Consider the following 26,778-nt stretch of genomic DNA (forward strand, 5'->3'; position numbering starts at 1 on the left):
GGGGGAGGTAAAAATAAAATGTGAGAATAGATTTATAGTTGGGGTAGGACAGGTCCTAGATCAGCTTTAAATTTCAGTGTAAAAATAAATCTATCAAGTATTTGTGTGCTACATGGCATCCAATATTTAACTTATGTGCAAAATAATAAACTAACTGCACCCGTTGATTTGTAACATGATTTGTCCCAGGGAACATTTACTCCTTTTTTTGCCTTACTGTCGTTAATGACTCAGGACCATAAGGCAAACAATTACCAATTAAAGTTAAATTTGCTCTACTTTTCACTCAACTCTAAGCATGGTTCTTCGTAAGTTACTTCTAAATTGTAGTGGTATTTATACATAATCAAATATGTACATAACAATACTGTTAACTAGAAGTTTGCATCTCTTGCAATGGGACTTGTGCCTCTGCACTGCTCTATCATGGTACAAGAGAGAAGATGTAACAAAGCAGGTTTTTGCAAAGGTGTCACAACCAAGAGGATGAAGATGGTGACACCTACCAGCAGTGGGCGCTACTGAGTACTGAGGCTGCAAGCAGCGTACAGGTTGTGGCCCTCAGTATCAGTATCAGTTAGCTGGAGATGTGTCCAATGAGGCAGCGGTGATGGAGCACCAGAATACTGAAAGGAAGTCTGGATGCAGCAGTGCAAAGGGTAGTCAGCAGATCTGGGTCAAAACCAGAGAGACAATCACAGCAAAATCAGAACCAGGGATCACTCTAAGCCAAAATATGGAACCAAAGGAGAAGTCAGGAACAGGCCAGGGCCAGAATCCAGATGAGCAAGATACACAGGAACAAACGCTTGAGCAAGGCTGAAGACCAAATTCTCTAGCACCCTAATGGAGTCAGAGTGATCTTTAAATAGAGGGAAGTGTTCCCTGATTCATGCTGCAGTTTTGGGCGGGAGGAACGCAACCAACCACTAGACAGGAAGATAGTGTTTCTTGTCGCTATGCGACAGAAAGCGATACCCTGCGCATGCATGCGGATCGGAACCTGAGAACGTCTCTTGTCGCTATGCGATGGAATACCAAGCTCTGTATATGCATGAGAATAGAAACGGAGAACATCCCGTCGCTATGCAACGGGACGCGGACAGCGCAAGGGGGCAGGTGCTCGTCTAGAGGCAGAAGCAGGACGGCGCCTGCCAAAAGGTCAGTTCAGACACAGAAGTCTCAATCATCCACTCATAAAATAAAAAATATATAGTCAAATTAATAATAAAACATTAAATAAAAAGCACTAATCTAACCAGCATAAAACGCACATTTAGTACGTTGATGTCGTCTCTATTTTCACACTGCAAAATCTGTGTTTGTTGCTCTGATCTCAGCTATCACCACACTCACAGCCAGTTTCTAATATTCATCAACTTAAGAACTACTACAGTTGACTTGTAGCTCAATTGGCTCACTTAAAGCAATTATGTAATTTATAGGTAACTGCAAATTTTGCTTTTGCTCTCTTAATTCATTTGTATTATACATGGAGATTGCTTCAGTTCTTATATCTTATTATAATTACTCATAATATATCATTATTGAATGTACAAGCCCTTGTTTCAACAACTTAGGAATGAAATGTAGATCATTTCTGATCTGGAGAATGCAGGTTCAGAACACATTTTGTGCAAATGTACCCTTTTTCCTACTTTAGCATGACCGATAACCCCTTTTTGCATTTTTACTGGCTAGGTGCTTTGTGTGACATTTTTGCAATAATTGCTCTGAAATGGTAATGTGCATGCCTGCAAAATTAAGAAAGTAATTTCAAAGTAGCGGTTACTTTCTCATTTACACCTTCTTAACTAATTCGAAATAAGTGGTTGAGGTCTGATTACTGCCACGTCTAAAATGTGTCCGTTTTGCACACATGAAATATGCAAAGTCTTCACCCCTTATAGATAAGTAGATTATATTGTCCTTTAAACCAAATTCAATTTTTTTGTATTCACGCTCAGTATCAGGTGCATTATTGGCAATATCTCACATTCTGCTTGGAATGTCCAGCTTACTCTTTCCATTGTAATGATCAAAGCTAGGCTCCTCCTGCAGTCAGTGCCAATTGTCACACTAAGGGCTTGGTCCAGCTAGGTATACTTCCACTTTTAAACCAACCATTTCATTAAATTAAGGTTTATATTTTTCCTACAATAGTGCACACCTTAGCCCTCTTTATGCCTTACATGAATCTGAGAGAGAATGGACATTGAGACTATATTACATTTTACTTTTGCTTAAATGTTGTTACATTCATTGGATGAGAATGCGCTTTTCAACAACTGGAAGGGATATAAGTGCAGGGATGAGGTTGCACTTCCTACAGCACTGACCAGCCGGAGAGTCCAAGGGGTATATTTACTAAACTGCTGGTTTGAAAAAGGGGAGATGTTGCCTATTTCAACCAATCAGATTCTAGCTGTCATTTGTAGAATGTTCTACATAAATGATAACTGGAATCTGCTATTGGCAACATCTCCACTTTTTCAAACCCGCAGTTTAGTAAATATACCCCCAAGTCCTTTTGCTTTAAATAAAAGGTTTTGTGCCAACACGTCAATATCTGCTGTTTCCACCGCGCCTGCTCATTTAAGTAATGCCAGCTTGCAAAATCAAATATAATTGAGCACACTTGTGCTCTTCATCAGCACTTAGAAAGGAACACGCTTCATCCGCCAACAACTCGAAACAAACTTTCGTCTCCCCTACAGATTTTGGCCACAATTCCATGCGTTTCCCTTCAAAATGTGTGCACTTGTGGGAAACGTAGACTACTGATGTCACAGAAGGTCATGGCACGTTTGCAACTTTGCAAATGTGCCTTAATCCCTACAAATGTGCACAGTACAATCTGTGGTGTGTTTTTGGTGCCTTTTTTTGCTATTTATAAACAACCATTAAATTTATATTGTGCAATTTTATCGGAACTGTATATTACTTTTATATAGTTTACGCATATTTATTAACACATTAAAAAGGAATTAAAAACACATTGATTTTTTTACATGCATTTCCAATGCTTTTTTTTTTATTCCTCCTGGCTCCTGTAATAAATAGAATGAGCAATAGCAAATTGAAAATTGTCTGGGAAGCATTTTAGAACCTTAAAACCAAGTGCTAAGATTTTAAAACATATTAGTGTAAAAGACGCCACTGAAGCCAATAAAAGGAAATTAACAAATGCTATATTTGATGTGCACTGTTTGTATGGCCATTAAAATAGACCCAATGGAGCACAGACACATAATGACATTAAACAGGAAGAAACAGCTGTTGAGTCACGTATTCACATATTCCTGTGTCTGCAAATTGCCCCACACAGTCCCTTATTTAAAAACAATCACTCTAATGACCTGCAGCCTGCATGTGGACTAACTGTGTAATCAAGTTACCTCCACAGGCTTCATATCTTGTCTTTTATATTGTCCTTTGTTGTTATATATTTCCCTGACCTGCAGCAATTTAGTATTGACAAACAAGCATGTCAAACTGAATTTCCTTTACCCAGAGACTAACGTATATATATTCTTAGCAAATACAGTGTAATAATAAATACAGCAACAATAAAATGATCAAAATAATACTAAGTGCTAAATGTACTACTACTGTGACTCAGTACATCCAAAATACTTGATGTGCATATGGTGCATTAATTTTGACTAATTGTTTGATTGAAGTGAAGCCAATAATTAGCTTAAATGTTAAATAGAACTCTCAAATAATATAGCAGGCTACGACGTTTGCCAAAACATTTTTTAATATCCATACATAAAAAATTATATGGATCAATATGTAATATATGATGATTAGTCGGGACGACATCTAGTTTTTCCACTATTAAATTACAATTTTAAGTATGTCTTAATTATAGACCCCAGTAGTTATTTTGCCTAATTGCTAGAGAGCTGAGGGAGAAAAAAAAACAGCTGTTAAAAACAGTTATTTATACGATTGTCTCATTACGGCCTATTCTGACTTGTATTTAAAATTCTCAAGTAGGGACTATGGAATCCATGGTTTCCACTGTGTCTCATGATACTCTCTACAGCAAATGATGAAACAGAGGAAAACATTAAATGGTCTGTAAATAACATATTGAACAAACAGCCTAGAACAAATCCCATTAAAATAATGCACTTAGCAAAAAACTCAAAATAATGGTGCTAATTAAATGGAGAGTAGAGCATAGCTTATCTCTGCAGACAGGAAATTATACCTTGGACCTCCGTGTCTGACTTTTAATAACTCCTTGTATGAAATGCCACGGAAAATGAGGAAGCACAATGATAATCAAACTGCAAGCGTAATGTGATTGCAGAATTATCTTTTTTTCTCCGAATGTGTCCCTGGTTAACTCCTTATCCCGTATAATACGGAGCAAAGATGACAAATGCATTAGTGATATGAATTATCATGCTCTCATCTTACCAAATTGTAGAATTCTACTATTGTTGTATGTCTGCATTCGTCTCATTGGTACTTTAGCGAAAGTGCAACATATTAAAGAATGCTTTTAGCTGCCTGATAAAATGTATGATTTTAAAAGTCTAGTAAAGAAAATGTATAGCTAGATACATCCTGCTCCTATATAGCAGAACAATTTATTATACACTAATGGCTCCATATTAAGAGATTGCAAATGGCACTCTCTGCTTTCACACACAAAACCAACAGGAGTTTCAGCTTTCCTCTCTCAGGACATTGACTTCAATTGCACCTATATAGCTACAGAAAGTAGCCTGATTAAGACCCTTTCGGACCCTAGACAAGATACTGGTTTAGGACCCTTTTACCCTCTCTGTTTGTAAAAAAAATAAAACACAAACATTGGTTAGGGTGATCAGGACCCCTTGTTGTCCACTGAGTCCTAGGCAGGAGTCTATGTTGTCTTATGGATCGTCTGGCTCTAGTACCTCCTACAAATGTTTTTTTTGCCCGTTTATGAGCCCCAGATCTTTCAAGGACATAACAGTACCACTGTGTTGGCACCATTATATACTCTCATACCCACAAATCCGACTAAGAAACAAGTCCTATGGTCGCTCCCAATGATACATGGGCATCCACAAGCCACAACTACTCCATTTGGCATTTCAATGTGCACCAGTGACTGGGAAGGCTGAATATGACTGTGTATGCTTTCATTGTCTGACTGAGATAATGGCTCCCCGTAGAATCTAACTGGATCTTCTAGAATTTGAAGCAGACGATTATGTACATGTACTACGTGGGTATGCTAGAGCCTGTATGCCCAAATGCCCTGTACTGGTCAGCAAAAGGCCGCCTGTCATTCGCAGTGGAGATGGAGTTACTCAAGGTTGCTTATATGGTTTTTAATTTTTTTCCCTTATGGAATAAAAGTTGGAAAAGATTCTCCACCATGGATGTAGGTAAACAACACATTGATAAAAGAGGGTTTTGGGCAGTGTTTATTTTTATAAAATCTTATTCATGGTATCTGGTTTTCCAACAGTATTTTTTATAGGGCATTACAGGTCCCAGCTTGCCCTGCATGCCAGGGCATGCTGGAGCTTGTGATTCTACAAGTGTCAGCATGTTCTGGCAGCCATGGGAATACTAGTACTTGTAGTTCTACAAGCGCACGCATTTCAAAGCAGTTTATGGCTGCCAGGGCATACTGGGATCAGTATTGCCATATATAAAAATCCTGACATCTTACATTTAACTATTGCCCCAAATCCCACCAGCAGTGGTGGTGGGAGGAGCCCTGGAGCTTTTAGCAAGGGGCTGTTTTTTTCCCAGTGGAGGGGGTCTGCCTGTTTTTGTGGACCCAATTTCCTCTGGGAATTCAGCCCTGTGCTGAACAGGCTGGGGCTATGTCACATTATGACACAACGATCATCGCCCTGCAATTTCCACGGCCAGGTTATAAGTGCTGGTTCTTGGATCAGTTTTTGTGGGGTAGGCATACAGTTTTATTTTTTTTAAAAATAATTTATTTAAACCTTTTTAATTAACATCAAAAATGCCATTCATCGCCATCAAGTTGATAATGATGAATAGTGCCTCTGGTATGCCGCCACATCATGATATGCTTAAATCTTGATTAGCTTTAAACATATCTTCATGCAGATGCATTTATGTGTTTATTTTAAATTGCACACACTGGAGCGATATATTTTACATCTGCGCTGTTGATGCAAATGAATCCAATTGTAAATTAGCCTTTTAATGTTTATCTTTGCCATATAAAGAACAGGAGATAGATCATACTTGCCAACTTTTCCAAGTTGGCTTCAGGGAGATCCCAGGGGAGGTGGGCGTGTGGGGTCGGGGTTTGATGAATTGCATCATTTTGGCCCTGCCCCTAAACAATTTTGGCCAATTACAGCAGGGGCAGGGCTAAGATGACGCAATATCTGCATCATTAAGCCCCGTCCCAATCACTTATCTATTGCGGGGCAAGAACCAGGAAGTTGCCCAGCTCTCCCGGAAACCCTCCCAGAAATACGGGAGTCTCCTGGAGATTCCAGGAGAGTAGGCAACTATGCGTTAAAGAAAAGCAGCTAATGAATCTCTAGAGACTGAAGTGTCTTTTACATTTCTGTCTCCATAACTGAAGTCATGTTGTTTTACCTGTCAGTTTTTGATTAAATCTTGGTCTCCATGAAAATGGTCACCTCCATAGGCATCAATACATGGACATAGGACACAATTTCTGAACTGTGTCATCATGTCACAGATGGCGAAGCCAACCACGTCTTGTACTGGCTCAGCATCAGGGAGAATGTCAGACTCTTCAGGGATTGAGGGAGATCACCCCTATTTCAGGGAGTCTCCCTGACATTCAGGGAGAGTTGGCAAGTATGAGATAGATGACACTCATCTGATAATGTGACACATGCTATTGTTACAGTGCATAGCACAGATATACCTAAGAACATCATATATTATGTGAATTCTAATATTTGGAAGAAATGTCTTACAGAACATGATTTCTTTTAGTGGAAACAAAGTAGCTCATGCAAAACTTGATAAACTCTGGTTTTGGGATTCAGTTGACTTGTGCATCTTCTTGAGTGGTGCAAAGAGAACGGGAGACCATTAATACTATTTGTGTGTGGTGAGATGAACAATGCTTGAGGCCAATTATGTCCAAATCTTTTGCATTTATTTGTTACATTGCCTTTCTGGCCATGTCATAAACAGTTATAAATGAAAGTATTAATGTAGGATCAATTTTGCAACAGTTTTATATAAAATGTATAGGTTAACTAGTTCCATAGAAATTTCAAACTAGAAATTTTCAAGAAACTAATCTTGGCTCCAAAGTTTGAAATTAGTCAATTATTAAACAATATTATCTATATGCAATAAATATGTGTCACAAGTATGCCAGTCAATATTATATAGATATATATAGTATACATAAGTGTTTGTGTGTATGCAAATATACAAAAATGTTGCAGAATCATTAATACACTAAAATTGGTCTGATGTAGAGCTGGACATAAGTCTGATAACGGCATGTAAAAATGCGCTTTGCCACACTGGATGCACAGAAAATGTGGTCGTATCTAGACTATGATTCAGCTAGCACTTGTGGCCCCTTAATCCCGGAGAGTTTGATCAGAGGTACATATACTAATAAGGATATAAAATAAAATAACCATAACCCAACAAGAATGAATGAACTTAAATGACCTGAGCAAGGGGTCAATAAGCAATCGCCCAATCAGAGATGTTTTATAGAGCCCCAGCCAATCAGGTGCAAGCCATTCTCATTGGTGGAGCAAGTATTCACTGCTTAATTCTTTCTTGTCACAGCTATATAAGGAGCAAACTGTATCGCTCTATTATTATTATTTTTATATCCCTAAGGACTACGTCAGGAAAGAAAAAAGTAGATTGCCTATGGATGTAAGTGAAGAATAGAAAAGTAAATTAAGGTTGTGGGGACATTTTAATTTGAATTTAAATGTTTTTAAATATGGTGTTTGTGTTTGCTCTTAGATACTATTTTAGAACCACAAGTTCCAGTTGGCCCTGGCTGCTAGGACATGCTGGCACTTGTAGTATCACAAGGTCTAGCATGCTCTGGCAGCCATGGGCATGTTCACACTTGTAATTTCACATGCTCTAGTATGCCCAAGCAGTGAATGGCTGGCAGGGCTTGCTAGGACTTGTATTTTCACAGTAATATTTAATTTAATTTTAACTTTACACTCTTATCCTGGTGCCCACCACCTTGGGTGTGCCAGGAAGAGCCCCAATGCTATTCAACAAGGTCTGGTTGTTCTTGGGGAAGAGATACATGTTTTTGTGTATTGTAGCCTATTCCCCTAGGCTTTCAAACTTGTGTTGACCAGGCTAAACCCCATGCTGTTGGTCTCTCTGGTCCAGCCAGCCTGTCAATTTGATGATGATGACTGCTGTATCTTTTCATCTCCAAGACTATAAAACTCTTTGTCCCGCCCTTTCAGACTTTCTCCCAACCTTGAAAACTTCCAATACTTCCTCAAAACTTACCTCTTCATGCTTGCCTACCCTACGTCCTTCTGGACCCCCATGTCCACTCCATCTACTTTCTCCGTCCACATATACGTGTCCTATTTGCATTTACTGTCTCTCATTATCACCTCCCTCTATAATGTAAGCTGCTATGGACAGAGTCCTCTCTACTATATGAGGCAGATTCACTTCTTAATAAATTATATATATATATATATTATATATTTAAAATATTTTTACAAAAGTAACTCTCATTTTTGCTCTCACCCCGTAGTGGTGCAGGCAAAAATTAGCATTACTTTTTACCATAATGTTGATAAAAATACGCGTCCGCAATGTTCTTAGGAATATCGTAGACAATTGAATCTGCCCCTGTGTCTCATGGCTCTCTACTTTGTATGACCCTGATATCGTGTGTTAGTCTGAATCTTCTGCTGTATGTATTGTTCACTCACATGCCTGGAATTCATATCGATATCTGTGTTGGCTGTAATTGCTAGCTTATGACTATCCATGTATTTGTTATTATGCTTATTCGTATTCATGTATCTGTTATTATGTTTATTAAATTCATGTATGTTATATCTGTAAGATGTAGGTCATATCTGTAGGAAGATTGTCCGGTGCTATGTAAATAGTTGCGCTCTGTAAATAAATGATGATGATCTTTACTTAGGTTGCATCTATATTCCAGAACATACTTTTGATGTGGCTTTATTTATATAATATATTTTGAGCTACACATATATTGAGATATGTGCAACGGAAAGTTGTAAAAATCTAAATATACACATGCAAATTTGCAGTCATAGGTTTGCATCAATGCCTGGGATGAAAATTTGCATTCCAATCAAAATGAGGCCCAATATATTACTGCACAATAGTAAAACACAATTTATGGGGACCAGATACAATGTGGCTGCCTCAGGTTATTAACTTATGTACGATGCTGCTAACGAAAAACCTATACATAAGATTGGTAACAAAAATTAGTAAATTAATAAACTATTTTAAATAAAAGTCTTATCAAATCAATTTTTGAGGTAATGCTTATATTAAATTATAAATACTTAAATAATTTTAGAAGTGTTTTCATGACATTTACATTACTTGATTTTTTTTGTCTGTATGAATAGTGCAGGAAAATGCTATTTCATAGTCGTTCTTTTGTTACTAGATGTTTATTCCTTTGCCATGAAGAGATATCTTCCAATTGATTTTTTTTACCCGATGTCTAGTATATTTTCTTTACATGTTTGCTTTTATTGTACACAATAACTGAAAAGGGAATCAATTGATTTGTCTGTTTTACATTTACTCATTTTTCCATAAACATATTATCATCCTGTTGATCCTCTTTCCACATCCTGGATCACTCTCTTCACCTACTCTCTACTGGCCTTTGTGAGATGGTTCATTCTTTGTTGACGACCTACTTATCCTCCTTCAGTGCCGCTACACCTGGCACATCCTTCCCTCCACTCCCACTATCTTTTGGGATAACACATGACTCTGTTCTTGGTCCTATGCTCTTCTCACTGTAGACGTCATCTATTGACAAACAAATTAATTTATTCGGCTTCCAGAACCAATTATACGCTGATGACTCCAAAATATACCTCTCTTCTCCTGACGCCTTGCATCCTCTATTAAGTGTGAACAACTGTCTCTCTGTTAGTTCCATATAGATGTTCAACTCTATCTAAATCTAAACAGGTTCAAAACAGTCTAATTCCAAACTTACCACCACTCCTCAAATATTCCTCACTGTCAACACCACCACAATTTCCTCAGTCATACTTGACTTCATTGTATGCTTTACTCTTTATATCCAGTCTCTCTAGCAGTCCTGTCACATCCACCTTCAAACTATTACTAAATTATCTTCATTCCTTACCCAGGAGGCAAATAAATCCATTCAGTCATTCTTTCCTGTCTTTACTGCAACCACCTCCTATCTGGCATACCCCTCAAACACCTTTGCCCACTTCAATCTGACCTAAATACCTTGGCAAGAATGACCTCACTTACTGCTCCACATTTTTTGCACCACTCTGCCAATCCCTACACTGGCTCCCCATATTCTCCATAACACAATTCAAATTACTCACCCTCACTTACAAAGTTCTCAAAAACACCATGGGCCTGAGTCATTAAGGAAAGTAAGGCAAAAAATAGAGGAGTAAATGTTCTCCGAGACAAACAATGTTATAATGCAAGGGGTGCAAAGTAGATTATTATTTTGCACATAAGTTAAATACTGGCTGCTTTTCATCTAGCACAGAAATACTTGATAGCTTTATTTTTACACTGAAATTTAAAGTTGATCTATGACATGTCCTTCCCCAACTATAAATCTGTCCCCATATTTTAAATTTACCTCCCCTCCAATGCAACATGGTTTTGCCCAGGTGCAAAGTTACTCGTTTTTATGTTTTGCTCTTCTTAATGATTTAGGTCTCATATTTTCATACATCCCAAACTTCATCTTCAAATACTCTCCTTTATGTCCTCTTAGATTTGCCTTTAATCTGTGCATCATCTCCTCTCTGATAACCAATTCTCACTACTGCCTAAATTACTTTCCCTTACTGCTACCCAGTTATGGATTCCCTTACCCCTGATCAGACTCTCTCACAGCCTTTAAATGTTTAAATGCTCTGTGAAAACTCACCTCTTTCTTAAAGTCTACCCTGACACTGGGCAGCCATGCTGCTGTAGCAAAGTCCACTCTGATTCATACTTGCCTTGTCTTAATTAAGCTATGTCTTTTTCCCACTAAATTTTAAGTTCTCATAGCAGACCCATTCATACCCTTTGTTTTCATGGCAGCACTCTTTTTGCACATCTTGTGTGTGTGTGTCTCTCTCTATATATATATATATATAGATAGATGGTTAGAGCTGGATAGAGATAGAGATACAGATTATTATTATCGTAGATTTGTAAGGTGCCATAAAACAGGGATATACAAGGTAGACAAAATAAACGGGAACATGAAAACAAAAGGTATGAAGGATCCTGCTCATTAGAGAGCTTACATTCTTAGTGGAAGAGGGCACAGCTGAAACAAGAGGAGAAAGTGTGGCTCAGAGTGGAGATTGGGACTGCTGTGATGTTGTATTAGTGTGAATAGTGTTATCTGGGATAAGGTCACCTCTAAACAATAGATGGGTTTTCTAAGTGTCTAAAGATTTTAAGGCTGTGGGAAAGACTCATTGAGTGTGGTAGGGAATTCCATAAGTGGGGAGTAGCACGGGAGAAGACTTGTAGGCGGGAGTGAGAGGTGGTTACCAGAGATAAGACAAGCCGCAAGTCAGAGGTAGATCTAAGAGAGTAGGAGGGAGAGTATTTTGATACGAGATTTAAGATGTATACTGGGGTAGTATTGCTAAGTGCTTTGTAGGTAAGGGTGAGTAATTTGAATTTGATTCTGGAGGACACCGGGAGCCAGTGTAGGAATTTGCAAAGTGGTGCAGCAAATGTGGAGTGATGAGAAAGGATGATCAGTCTTGCAACAGAATTTAGGATGGATTGAAATATGGATATATGGGTGTCAGGAATTCCAGATAGTAGGATGCTATAGTCAAGACAGAAGATGATGAGAGAATGCATAAGAGTTTTGGTAGCATGTTGAATAAGAAAAGGGTGTATTCTGGCAATGTTTTTAAGGTGTAGTTGACACCACTGGGAGAGAGTCTGGATGTGAGGAATAAAGCAAAGGTCGGAGTCAAGTGCGACACCAAGGCCGCTGAGACTGAGGAAACTGTGATGTTATTGACAGTTAGGGAGATTTGAAGTTAGGTTGTGATTTTGGCAGGAGTGAAGATAATAAGTTCTGTTTTGGTCATGTTGATCTTTAGGTAGTGTTGGGACATCCATGTGGAGATAGCAGAAAGACAGTTGGTTACATGAGATAGTACAGAAAGAGAGAGGTCAGGGAAAGAGATATAAATTTGGGTGTCATCAGCGTAGAGGTGCTATTGTAGGCTGAATGAGCAGCCTACAATGAAAAAAGCGAAGGTCCAATAACAAAGCCTTGTGGAACCCCAACAGATAGTAGGATTGGAGGGGAAGATGTGCCAGAGGTAGAAACATGAAAGGAGTGGTTTGATAGGTCGGAAATTACACAACAAAGAACTGTGTCATGAAGGCCAATGAAGTGAAGGGTGTGTAGGAGAAAAGGATGATCAACAGTATCAAAAGTAGCAGAAAGGTCCATGAGAATGAGTATGGAGAAATGAACCTTAGACTTTGCAGTAAGTAGATCATTGATAACTTTTGTTAGAGCAGTTTCAGTGGAATGTTGGGGGCGGAAGCCTGATTGCAGAGAGTCAAGAATGGAATGAGAGGAGGCGTTTGTACACTAATCTTTCAAGTAGTTTGGAGGCAAAGGGGAGGAGAAAAATAGGACGGTATATGGAGAGAGAGGCTGGATCAAGAGATGGTATAAAGGAGGATGGAAATATGCCAGTGGAGAGAGACAGAATGAAGAGGTGAGATAGAGGTGGGCATGCAGTGGAGGAGAGGGAGTGGAGAAGTTGGGTGGGAATAGGATCCAGGGGACAGGTTGTAGGGTGGGATGATGAGTGCAAAGACTTCATCTTCAGTTACTGGAGAGAATTAATTAAGTGTGGATTGGGGAGTGTAGGTACAGGTGGGTAGAGTGGGTGGAGTAAGTGGAATTTGGCATGAGAAAATATCTTGTTAAATGGTGTTGATTTTTGAAATAGGTGGCAAAATCATGGGCTATGAGGGAGGAATGGAGAGATGGTGCAGGTGGGCAGAGAAGTGAGCTGAAGGTGGCAAAGAGGCAATGTGTGTTAGAAGACTGGGTGGATATCAGAGATTTGAAGAATGTTTGTTTGGCAATTGAAAGGGCAGTGCTGTAAGATGAAAGGATTAATTTATAGAGGATACAATCAAGATAAGAACGAGATTTCCTCCAGTGACGCTATGCAGTGCGGGAGCACTTTTGCAGGTAGCGGGTCTGTTTGGAGTGCCATGGTTGGGGTTTGGGTCGTCGGAGACTATATGTAATAGCTGGAGTTGCATTGTTAGGGCTGAAATTAGTGTTTTGTTAAAGAAAGAGGTTGCCTGATTAAGATAGGACAATGCAGTCATTGGAGAAAAAAGTTGTTTTAATGAAAATGAGAAGTGGATTGGGTTAAGAGTACTTGGGTTTCGTATTGTATGTGTGGATTTGGGTGCAGGGGGAGGGCATGAGGTAAGGTGAGGCTGAAGGAAAGGAGGTTGTGGTCAGAGAGTTGCAAGGCTAAATTGGAGAAACTAGAGATGAAGCAGTAGCAGGAGAAGACAAGGTCAAGGGAGTGCCCATTACAGTGTGGGAGATGAGGTCCATTGAGAGAGACCAAAAGTAAGTGAAAGAAGTTTATTGGCAGAAGAGACAGTAGGATTATCAATGGGAATGTTGAAATTGCCTAATATGAGAGTAAGCAGGTCAAAGGATAGGAAACAAGTGAGCCAGGCCACAACGTTGTTAAGGAATTGGGAAACTGGACCTGTGGGGGTTATAAATGACAGCAACACGAAGATGGAGAGGATAAAATAGATGGATAGTGTGGACTTCACAGAGAATGAGAGGGAGAGTTCAGCGGCAATGACTTGAAAGGTGCAGCTTGGAGAAAGTAGAATGCCTACTCCATCAACTTGTCTGTTTCCAGGCCTGGGAGTGTGACTGAGGGAGAGTCCCCCATAGGAGGAAACTGCAGGGGGTGTAGTGTAAGAGTAGGTGAGCCAAGTTTCTGTAATGGCAGGGAGGTTGAGGGATTTAGAAATTAATAGATCATGGGTTGATGTAAGTTTGTTACAAACAGATCTTGCATTCCATAGTGCACTGGAGAAGGAAAGAGAGGGAAGTGGAGACATGTGGATAAGGTTGGTGGGATTGGAAGTACGGGATGGATGGAAAGGTTTGGGGTGGAGCGAGCAGCTTGAGCAGATAATGGGGATTGTACGGGGTCCAGAGTTAGGTGAGATGTCCCCAGCAGCCATGAGAAGGAGCAGGGTGATAAAGAGGAGATGCGAGGAGGATTTGAGGGTGTGAGGTTTATTTATGCTTATGTAGGCTGGTGGGTGTGGTGGGTGTAGGAGAAAAAACAGTTCATGTGTGCAGACTAGTAAGGAGGGAAGTAGTGAAGGGGAAATCATAATAATGGAGGGAGAAATAGGATGATGGAGAAAGAAAAGGAGCTTGATGAGAGGTATGGTGACAGTAAATAGGAGAGACTGTAAATTGAGCAGGTACATGATGGAGAGATGTAAATGAATGTGCATTAGCTAGAGTTGGTAATAAGAAAATGGAAAGGAACAATTGATTCAAATTATGTGGGTCAATGGAAGAGGTGAAGGAAACGTTACCGCCCCCTGGCTGGGGTTAATGGAGTAGGCAGTATCTTCTGCTCTGACACAATAAGGTCCAAGAGGATGCTGACAGCTGGGTGCAGAGGGTCTAGCAGCCAAACAGAGATGATTACAGCAGTCACAACTGAGCTTAGTGGGTAGCTGAACAGAAGTTGAAACAGTAATGACAGTTGAACTCTGTGGGTCCTACAGCTAAACAGAGATGGTAGTTCAGTAGATCCTAAAAAAGCCATGTTTTTCGGTATGAAGTTGATCCTCAGTGCTGCTGTGAAGTTTACCAACAGTATTCAGAAATATCCACAGCTTTATATTTGTGAGAATAAGAAAAAGTGAGAGCTTGGGCAAAGAGCTGAGCCAGTGTACAGATTACTCCAACTGCCGTGTGTGTGTGTGTATATATGTATATATATATATATATATATAAATTTATTGTGAGCTAATGAAGGGGGTAGGTACAATCTCCTAGAGTAGATGGCAGCGAACAGCAGCAAAGAATCATGTCAGTCCACGGTTTTCGGTATAACTGACCTTAATCAGTTTTATTAAGCTAAAACAAACAAACGAAACATAAATAAAAGACCTTGTCTGTCTGTCAATAACTATACATTCAGCAACACCCTCTCTCAAATGTGGGATCTTGTGTCCCAGACACATACTAAACATAAGGATATTTGCTCACTCTTACCATAATCTCTCAGGAGGCATCCAACCTCCTTCCCAGGTTTGAGAGACAGGGTGCACACTCTAGCTGCATTTTAATAGCACCTACCCAGGTGTAAATCCTGATTAGCCTGCTGTGAGACAGGAAGGTCAGAAGACCTGGCTGGGCCTTATGTATGGAGCCCATCCTGCTCTCTCCATACAGCACACTAGGAACCCTTACCGGCTTTTCTGAAACTGAAAAAATACTTTTGAATCTCCTTTCTATACAAAACAAACTCCCTGGGTTTAAACGCATGTAAGACAGCCAGCCTGGGACATGAATACCTGTCATTTAGTCTCAACCCAGCCAATCATGGCTTATATAGCTCAGCTTTTTATAAAGGAATGCAGACATGTCCAAAAGGTTCAGTTTTTGCTCAGACCAAACATCAGAATGAGGAAGAAATGTGAGCTAAATGACATTGACCGTAGAATGATTGGTGGTGTTTGAAGGGGAGATTTGAGTATATCAAAAACTGATCTTCTGGTATTATCACGCACATGGCTTTACATTACCTTTCTCATGCTTTACAACAGTTATAGGCAGTAGAGCTTGTTTGAATGCACAGCAAGTCAAATATTTAATTGGATGGGCTAAAGCAGCAGAAGACCACACTGAGTTCTACTCTTGTAAGCTAAAACAGGAAACTGAGGCTACAGTGGGAACAGGCTCACCAAAAGTGGACAGTTGATTGAGAAAATGTGGCCTGGTCTGACAAATCTTGATTTTTGCTGCAATATTGTTTAAACAATATAAATCCATGGACACATCTTGCCTTGTATCAACATGCAGGCTGCTGCTAGTGGTGGTGTAATGGTGTGGGGAATGTTTACTTGGCATACGTTAGGCCCCTTAATATCAATTCAGCATTGTTTAAATGCCACGGCCTACATGAGTATTGTTGCTGAACCTGTGCGTCCCTTTATGGCCACAGTCTACCCATACTCTAATGAATACTTGTATCAGGATAATGCACCATGCCCGGTCATCTCAAACTGGTTCTACAAACATGATGTGTTTAGTGTACTCTAATGTCCTCCACATTCATCAGATCTCAACCCGATAGAGCATCTATGGAATGTGGTGGAACAGGATATTCACAAGAATGAATGTGCAGCCAATATATCTACAGCAACTTTGTGATTCTAGGATGTCATCATGGACCAGAATCTCTAGGGAATGCTTCCAGCACCTTGATGAATCTATTCCACAAATAATTCAGGCTGTTCTAAGGGTGGTCCTACCTAGTACTGGAAAGGTGTACCTAATAAAGTTGCCACTGAGTGTATATGGTATTTTATCCCACTGTCTGAAGCTCCCAGCACTGTGGCACCTTATAAACAAACATCAATTTTTGCTTTTGCATGAGTAATTTGTAAAGTCTTAAGCTTGATTGTAAAGTCCCTGGGCTAGATTTACTAAACTGTGGGTTTGAAAAAGTGGAGATGTTGCCTATAGCTACCAATCAGATTGTAGTTATTATTTATTAAGCACATTCCACAAAATGACAGCAAGAATCTGATTGGTTGCTATAGGCAACATCTCCACTTTTACAAACCCACAGTTTAGTAAATATACTCCTCTGTCTTTTTTTTTAAAGCACTGGTCTAAATGTAGCCAACAGTCATCGGTTTATGGAGCAGCTGTGAGTAATTCATTGGCCAGTGTACAAATAACAGTCAACAAAGGGCTCACTTTAAAACATGGTTTGGTTGCAATGCCTGAAGCTTAAGAAAAAGATCTGTAAAATATAGCCTAATGCCTGTGGGACTCCATGATATTTATTTTAACTAAATCAGCTTCACAAAACGTGTATTCTTGGTCACAAAACCTGGACAGCAATAATGATGTTCAGTAAATAACAGGAGCCTTGTTGTCTCATGTTGTCACCCTGTATTTTATCCATTCACTGTAACTGCAACTACTATACATTATTATTAAATGTATAGGGCAACCTGCTTTTTTATATTACTTTATAGACATGCAGATTGGGATGTATACAAGTTTGCGTAGCGTATCGTGTGAAATCAATCTGTGCATACTCAGAAAGTGGGTACACGCATATGCCAATATACAGATTTGTGCAATTCTGGCACTTATCCCTGCACATACATTACAATGTTGGCTGAGTACAGTAACGGCGTGTTTACGCAAATGCAGCTCTACATATGGGCGGAAATTTTTTTGTGCTCTTTTTTTTTTTTTTTAAAGAGCAATTTACTCCTATTTTGCGACCAACTCTGCATTAGCCCCAATGTGTGTTCTCTCATATTTAAAGTGCACTGTTTCTTGCATACAGTAGAGGTAGTTATTTTGTAGGCTTAATTAAAAATCTAGTAACTGATACTAGACACCACTGAAGCATAAGATCCAGAATATTGCTTGCAAAGTGCCTAGTGCCTCAGTGATGTCACTAATTTGTAGCAAAGTGACTTTCTATGAATACAAGAAAAAAACTCAGAGATTTTGAGAAGTTGCTATCTCCAATCTATTGAGTGAGATAGTGTGATTTTTTTTTATGCATAATACAGCAAATATCCTTCCTTGTGCACTTCAATGATAACTGAGGCCAATACAAAAGTAATGTTTTTGTTGGCAAGTCCATTTGAAATGAATACAACTACCTGGGCTCCTGTCAATGTCAGGTGCTGTGAAGAGATACTCTACCTGCACATATCTAGTCAGATGCATCATCTACAAGCTTCATCTCAACCCAGCAAGCAGTTTTGCTTTTGGTGAATAAAAGGACTGGCAGCAAATTCTTTCCCAGTGGAGGACTAATTTATGTAGATCTATTCATTTATTCCTAGAGGCTTCCAACTCATTAACTGTCAGCTTTGGTCGCCACACTAACTCAATTTACATGTCCGCAGAGTGGGACGGATACATTTCTCTGCCCCTCGGCTCTCTGTAAGAGGGAATGCAAATCTCTGCTTGACTTTTTATTTAATCAGGTTTTACTTCAGGAATCAAATTGTCCTCATGTTTTCCAAGACCAAAGAGTCAAGGACTTCAAACCAGTTAGATATCCCATTTTTTCCATTAACATTCTTGCATCAGTAAAGGTCCTGCCTTAACTTTGACTATTTTGTACATGGTGAATGTTATATAATCAGAAATACACCCATGTTCTAAGGCTCCATTATGGGTTTAGCATAGTAATTTTCTTATTACTCTTAGATATGGTGTTTGAATTAGACTAGTTAAGCTCTAAATTAATTATATATGTTCTTATCACCTATATCGGTCAGCATCAGGTGTCAAGTTTACCACTACTAATCAGAAATACATCCATGCTATGAAGCTTGATCATGTGTTTAGCATGATAATCCTCTATGCTCTTAGATGTGGTTTTTGAGTTACATGAGTAATGGCTTTAATTATAAAATGAATAATATACATTTTCATCACCACTATATGCCGTCAGTATATTATTTTTATTAATTATTATTATTACTATTATTTGGTATGTTTACTGCTAATTTAATAATGTGCTGTTGTGTGTGAATTATTATTAATTTGGATATCTAGGTTATAACATATCATTGTACACAATAAATAACAATAGATACTTGCTCCATATAGATGGAAATGTAGATAAAGTGAGAAGCAGAGAGGTTGAAAAATGAGAATGTCATGGTAGACATATATAATGCTGGACATACATGCTGTATTATCAACTGAATAAGGCTGCATATATGGCTCTCACACAAACACATTGAACCAGAATGATCCAATCAAAGTCAATAAGATCACTACTTGCCAAAAGTATGTGGAAGGAAACCACTTTCGGCACTTAGTGTTGGTCATCTTCCAACCGAACTGACAGGCTACATAGATAGTGGAAGCGTTCTGGCTAAGCAGCAGGATTGCAGCAAATGTATGCAGTATAAGAAATGAAGGGTAATAAAATACCTGTAGATTACACTCAACACTCAACCAGTAAAAGCTAGACAGTATGTTAAAGAGCACTGGTAGGTGTTTCATTACATATGGGGCTCTTGGAAAACGTAACACTATGCTGTACCTTTTCATTCTGAACTACTATCAATTTAACAATTAAATTGACTTATCATCAACTTGGTGATTAATAATAATAAACGTCTATCCTCTAATCATATCAATAGCATCATGTAGAAATCAAAATACTGGATTTCTCTATCTTCACTCTCTTTATCTAGTATGTTGTCTTGTTGGTCTGCTCCATTTGGTTCCTTATTTTTTTCCCTTGGGTCTGGTCCAAGTAAACATACTAGATGGTCCAAGATGGTAAACACTGATTTATTAAAATAAATACTCACTGAAACCTTTCTTGTGAAAGTATATAAAGTACAGTAGACAGGAGTGACAAAGTTGTTTGTAAGAGGTCATCTTAATGTAAAAAAAAAACATTTACTATTTAATAACTTTTATGTATTCAATTGTAGAACTCTTTCAATAGAAGTCAAGAGAACTGAATGCTTATCCACAGTGGAGGCTGACATTTTTTGGGGCTGAACCAGAAATCATCATAATAATCTATGACTCATGGTTCAGTGCTGTCACTAGTGAATTAAAGGGCTGAATATTACATTGTCTCTTTAGAGCCTAAAATGCAAACAAATATTGGTGGAAGCAGTGGAGACAGTAAATTTAAAAATATATCTGTTTCCTGCTATTGCTAGATACACATGACAACAAACTGCCCAGCATATATGTTACCTCCCAACATTCAAATTTTATAAAGAAGGACACCTCAGAAGGAGCGTGTCCTTGTAACTATGGGCGTATGTCTGTGTCGAGATGGGGGCATGGTTATGTCACAATGGGTTCATGGCCATATCCTAATGGGGTCTTGGACAATGTCCCCAGGGCAGTACCTAGCGCTTCTGAAGAGCAATACTGCCCTAACCACTCTTTCCTCTCCTAAAAACAACACAGTATTGCATGCACCCCCCAATCAGGTAGTTGAAATAAAAGTCATGACGTACAGGACGGCAGACAGCCCCCAGAATTAGAACTGTCCCATCAAAGTTGGGGCAGTTGTGATGTATGATATATGTAAGCTACACCCCTCTACTTTCTGGCTAGCATCATACCACTTGCAGAAACAAACAGGATAGTAGTACAACAGTAAAACATCTAAGGCTCTTCTTCCCACTTTTCCTATTACAGTCCTGTTTTTTCCCATGGAACATTTACCATGAAATTATAATCATCCTATTATTCACCCTTTGTTACATTTGGATTTGCATGATTAGTAGATAGGATCCTATAACGGTTCCCCACCAGTGACACACCAAAGAGTTAATGGTTTGTGTTTATGGCCAGTACAAAGGACAAGTCTTATCATGTCTTGGAAAGGTTAATGTACCTGAATGTGAAAACAGTTTAATTATAGTTAAAAAAGTAAAACATATAGCTTGGGGAGCAATTGGTAAACATTATACTACATTAGCTGAGGCTGGTACTTGTTAAAAAGACCAGCAAAGTGTGACCTCTTTTATTTAAAATATATACAGATGGATATGCTTTTCATATTTTTATAATTATTGCTGTTCATCGTAGCTCATATTTTATCTTGGAACAACTTGTATTTAAGTGAAGTGGAAGTGTTTAAAAAACCCTTCTAAAGCAATATGTATGATCTGTATGACTTGGTTTCTTATTATATATATAAATTATTATTATTATTATTCATCTTATGCTTTTTTTTAAGATGATACAACAAATAAAATATGGGATAGTGCCCTCTACTTTAAATTATATGGACATTAGAAGTCATAGAGGATATCTGACTATATAAAATCATGAGTCTGTAGTCCGAATACTTTTATACAGGTCACAGAAATCTGAGATTACCTCTAATCTGTAATATTACACAGCACACTGTGCATTATTCCTCATAATACACAGGTTCTCCTAATGAACACTGAAGTGGTGACATCAGAACTCACCAATTATAAATGATGAATTCATAACTCACCGTTAATACAGAAATTATGGATTTGATAGTTTTACAATGAAGGCAGTAGGTAGATGTGGCGGTATGGCATACCACACCCACTTCGACCACTGAGTAGTATACATTTTCAAATACAAATATACAAATATTGGCAATATAATCATTATCTACATTATAGAAAAAACGAATTTAGACTTTAACTTCACTTCCAAGTACAATTTAAAGAACAATATTATACACCTACACTACCACCACCTCCTGTACACAAATGTCTTGTTTCATAAAAAAAATGTACTATAGATTAGATGTGATCATGTGAATGCCCAGCTCCAGAGCAACCACAAATTTTAACACATTACAATCTCCTGCCGTACCATATGCACATGTACACAATACAATGATACAAGTGACACTAATGAACCAAAAAAAATTATTAGAGCCATACACTTTACACAAACTGAATTGATAAACCACTCATATATAACAGCATACTGTAGATACTGTTAATATGGAACGCTATGCTCCGTCTCCTACCTTAGTAATGCTATCCATGATTTTCTAGTGAAGACAGGAACTGGGGCAAACTCTGTACGGAAGTATAGCTTTGGAGCCATTCTTTCTCTGACCATTCATGAGTAAAGAGGTGTCAGCTATTGCTGCATCTTTTCAGTGTCCTCAACAATATTATATATATTTATATACACATAATTTATTTCACTACAATATAAACTGTGCATTAACCATCTGCAACAGTGTAATGATATAATAAAACCAACACCCTTGGTTAGGTTTAAATCTTGTTTGTGGTTTAACATCCATAACCAGCACCACTAACACCTACCACAGACATCAGCCTATAATTTCCTGATAGGTAGCTCTGCCAATAGATACTACCTGGATTCTCTAATTAATCAGGAAGGAAAGAGGTCTCAGGTAACTAATGCAATGAAGAAGAAGCAACTATTTTTCAAACACCATAAACACAGGGCTGTAATTAAGTGAATTTGGAAAAGGGCATCACAATTCAGGAGAGCATCATTAAAAAGTTTTAGTTTATTTGATATGACAGTTCTGAGGCCAATTTGGTCACACATGTGCATAGTTAATGATATGGTCATTTAATGTCTGCTGTTCCCTGATGACCACAAAGATAATGCAGTCAAATCAGGAGAGTCCTCAGGGGACAAAATTTAACACATAGTTCAAACAAAATCCAGTGTGATCAGATTATTTTTTTATTGGATTTGGCCCACACAAGGGGAAGTTTTGACAATTTTTCCTGTAAAATAAAAACTGTTCACGTGTTTTGCTGAATATTTTTGTATAAAAATAAACCATGCTTGCAAATGATGAAGTATTTATTTTTCTTTTAAGGAGTCATCCACCCATACTAAATATGTAACTCTACTAGGGGAATCCATTTTCCTGTGCTGTGCCACCAGACATGGCAAGCTAGAAGATACAGCGACATGGAGTGCCTTCACCACTTTCTGGAGGCACTTTACAGTACATCGCAGGGCATGAATGCCCCCTATGTCCCTAGCTAGCAGATTAGGGGAAAATCACCCCAGTCAGGGTGGTTGAGGAGGGGGGTTAACAGTTAAATCTTTAATATTGGTGGGCATAGTTTTTGAGTCTGTGTTAGGTATTTTACATCCCCTAAACACAATATAGTTAACATAGCATACAAATGAAAGGCAAGCTCAAAGCAATGTAAGATAAAAACTAGAAAAAAACTCTATTTAGTGAACAAAATAAAAATAATAGCAATTACATAAATAGCCTTAAACGCTACAAAATATGTACAAAGCTCAGAGATTGAATTTCATAAAGAAATGCAAAAAGAATGAAGTTTAAAATCAATTAAATACTGTGTTTGCAACTGAATCAGAGTTAGTATGTACCTTTAAGGGGCTGGCAAATACTGTCAAAACAGTCCAGGCTTTTATCCACTTTTGGTGGATTGCACCCTCTGTAATGCCTATTTGTAACACTCCCTCTTCCTTTTGTATCCCTTGCTGAGGATGCTGGGAGTACTTTGCTGGGAATGCTTTTAGTGCAGCAATTTCCTTAAAATAGATTCTGCAGATGTTATTATTACAGGCACAAAAAATGGCATCCTCCCCATAAGCCTGGAACGCACAGTCATTCAGCCCCTATTGTGCTGGCACTTTAAAAGCTCCAAGAGAAACACGGACAAGTTGCATATGTGATAATGCTATTCATTGTCAGCAGGTGCACGTGTCATGTTTTGTGCTGAAATTATACCCTGTATAGCTCATTTGTGCTCTCCTCTGTTGTTCACATTCACAGGTGCTCCATAAGCTTTCAAAAAAAAAAAAAGAAAACCCAATGGGCAGAGCAATAGATTATGCTGATGATGACAAGCAGCCGAAAAAGAACTGCAGGAACACCTTGCCTGAATCAAGAACAGTTGTATCCTTTGTGCTAATCTAACACCAGCAGTTCATCCTGAGACAAGGTCACTGCCATTTAGTTTGGGTCTCATTTACTGGGTATGGCATCTGCTATTAAATAATCTCTGTGGATGAGAGAGGTGCAGGAGCTAAGCAACATGACCCTGGCCTCAGTTCTTCCTTTTCTGTTCATTATCTACCTTTATTGTAGGAACCTTTCAGTTCATCTCCCACATATCATTAGCTCCTCTGAATCTCCAATTCACTCACTATGCAGTTGCAATCAAATGATTCTATTAGTTATTCCATCGAACTTCCCTGTGTCTTAATTTCTCTCCTATCAGAAAGGTTGGACTGTTTGACCTTGGCACGAGACGCGATCAGAATATGATCACGTACAGTCAGGCTGCGGTCATCCCCTGAATGCACTTTCCACCATTCTCAAATTAACTGACTGATCTCCATCAGGGTCAGCAGTTGTTTTGGACCCATACACTATGCAATAAGGGGCCAAAGACAAACTAACTGACAGATAGATTTTTGTCTGTATGATCTATTTGCTGCTTCTTGCTGTACAGTTATTCCCACAGCAGACATTTGCCTATTAGGTGGAATCGCAGTTACACTTTGTGTTAAATTCATAGGAATAAACTAATTACTTTAAGCAACAAAGTGCAAATAAAACGAATGGTTAGAAAATCAAGTCAATGTGGAATAGCAAAGGTTATCATAAATGGTAACTACCACACACACAGACAAATGTAAGTGCTGCTTCTAATGGCTAGGAATACAAAATTATCTGAGGTGGAGTAGCCCTAGCCAATTTGTATCTCATGGTTAGCAACCCTGCCCCTTCAAAAAATTCCTTCTGGACTGGAATACATATACATGTAACTTCAATGGCTATCTGACTGAATTATATATTTTTTACAGATTCCAATGTGTATTTTAGAATTACAGTGTAGTTTTAGAATTTCAATAATACATAACCCCTGCTTCAAAATGATACACAACTGAATCAAATCTAACCCCATCCCTACATTTTGATTGGCTCCTTTATTCTTCCAAATCTTTTCACACTTTTCCTGTGCCATAATTTCCTAACTGATTTGCTGTCCATGAATAAAGAAACATTTTGTGAACTTAAATTAGTCAAATTGCTTCATTCATCTCAGTAAGCTATAACTAGATGTATCAAAACATTCTCAGCACTTACAGCCTTCAGTTGTATATATCTTTACTATTAATATTTATGTCCACATGTTCACACATTTTGACCTTATTTAAACACATATATATATATATATATACATATTGTGGAAAGAGCCCGCTACTGCAGAAGCACACGCGAACAACTTCTTCCTTTTTAGGTAGCTTTATTGTCAGGATGATAAATGTTTTGACACAGTATACTTTCACAGCAATTATGGAGACCCTAAACGCTTGCTATACATGGACCAGCTCTCTCTCAAGACCAGCCAGCTACCCTAGTGTTGGTCTCCGTGAACAAATGGCACAAACAAGCTTTTATACATGATACTCCTCCCCAGCCTTAGCTTGAAGGACAGGTGACACACCCACCTTCTTTTTAAGAGAAAGCGCCCATCACTGGCTCTGTTTCAACTAACAGACCCTGTCTGTTTGCTGAGAGGAAGCAGCTTTTAAATCATGTAAGTTAACCAACTTTAAACTACACATAAGTCTTTACTTGGTTTAACCTGAATCTAGGTGCATAACTGCGCCAATGTCTTACTCTGCTTGTATGTTTTCTTTGCATATTGTCGGATAAATGCCTCCCTTTGTTACAATATATATATATGTATATATATATATATATATATATATATATATATATATACACACACACACATACACATATATATTTATTTATTTATTTATTGAAAATGGTGGATGGCAGTAAAATTATGTCATTTCTTTATTGAGCTGGAAAACAAAAGGGAACAATTAAGAAAAAGCTAAAAAAGACACAAATAAAAAATAGATGTTTATTTAGTTCAAGCTATTGGATACACAGTAACATTTATACAATTAATCATCTAGTCAACACAGACTACAGTTTGTGGCTTTAAATATATGTTATCCATATTTGCTGAATTAAATGTCTAAAATATTATTCTAGGCTCTGGATATTTTAGATTTTTTTTTTTTTTTTAAAATGCAATTACTAGCTGGTTCTGGTGAATATATGGAGAAACAATGCTGCAGAAATGAATGGAGTTATTACATCTCTTCCTTTACTTTCCTTGGAAGGCGACATTGAGAAGGGATTGTTAGAGAGCATTATCACTCTCTGGAAGGTTTCTTCGAATTACTGATCTACATTCAAGAACATGAACTGAGCTAATTGGCTCTAATCCCATATAACGTCTTTTACTTCCACTTTGCTCTTTGGTAATATGGATCACACATGGGGAGCGAACGAGCCAGCATACTCTCCAAATGTCAAGATGTCCTCCTCAATAGTCATTTTAAATAGGATGTTAGGAACTTGATTCCATCTCTTGATTTCTCAGGGAAAGGAATATCTGCTACATTTGTTGACTTAGCTATTGTCAAGATGTACAGGGCTATCACAGGAATGAACTTTCCATAATGCAAATTAGGCACCAGACTGCTTAGGATATTTCTTTAGTCATATTAAAAAATGCTGTCCTTGAATTCAGATGTCAGATCACTCAAATTAACTGCTTGATTTCTAGGAGACACCAATAAATATATCTGCCACTGTGTATATATCATTAAAGAATGAATGCGTATGGCTTAAATACCCACAAACATACTATACAGTATGTGTATTATCTTCTTCACATAATTTTTAATACAAAGTGTAA

General features: G+C 38.2%; 1 long non-coding RNA gene across 2 annotated transcripts in view; it reads left to right on the forward strand.

The window, feature by feature from the left end:
• The window catches only part of LOC142151765 (uncharacterized), a 143,091-nt gene that overhangs the window by 66,399 nt on the left and 49,914 nt on the right, over window positions 1-26,778 (forward strand). For both annotated transcript variants that reach the window (XR_012691246.1, XR_012691245.1), the window contains exon 3: window positions 23,823-23,945. This is a non-coding gene — a long non-coding RNA (uncharacterized LOC142151765). The remainder of the gene's footprint in view (window positions 1-23,822; window positions 23,946-26,778) is intronic.

This window comes from Mixophyes fleayi, chromosome 4 (genome assembly GCF_038048845.1).
Source record: "Mixophyes fleayi isolate aMixFle1 chromosome 4, aMixFle1.hap1, whole genome shotgun sequence".
NCBI lineage: Eukaryota > Metazoa > Chordata > Amphibia > Anura > Limnodynastidae > Mixophyes > Mixophyes fleayi.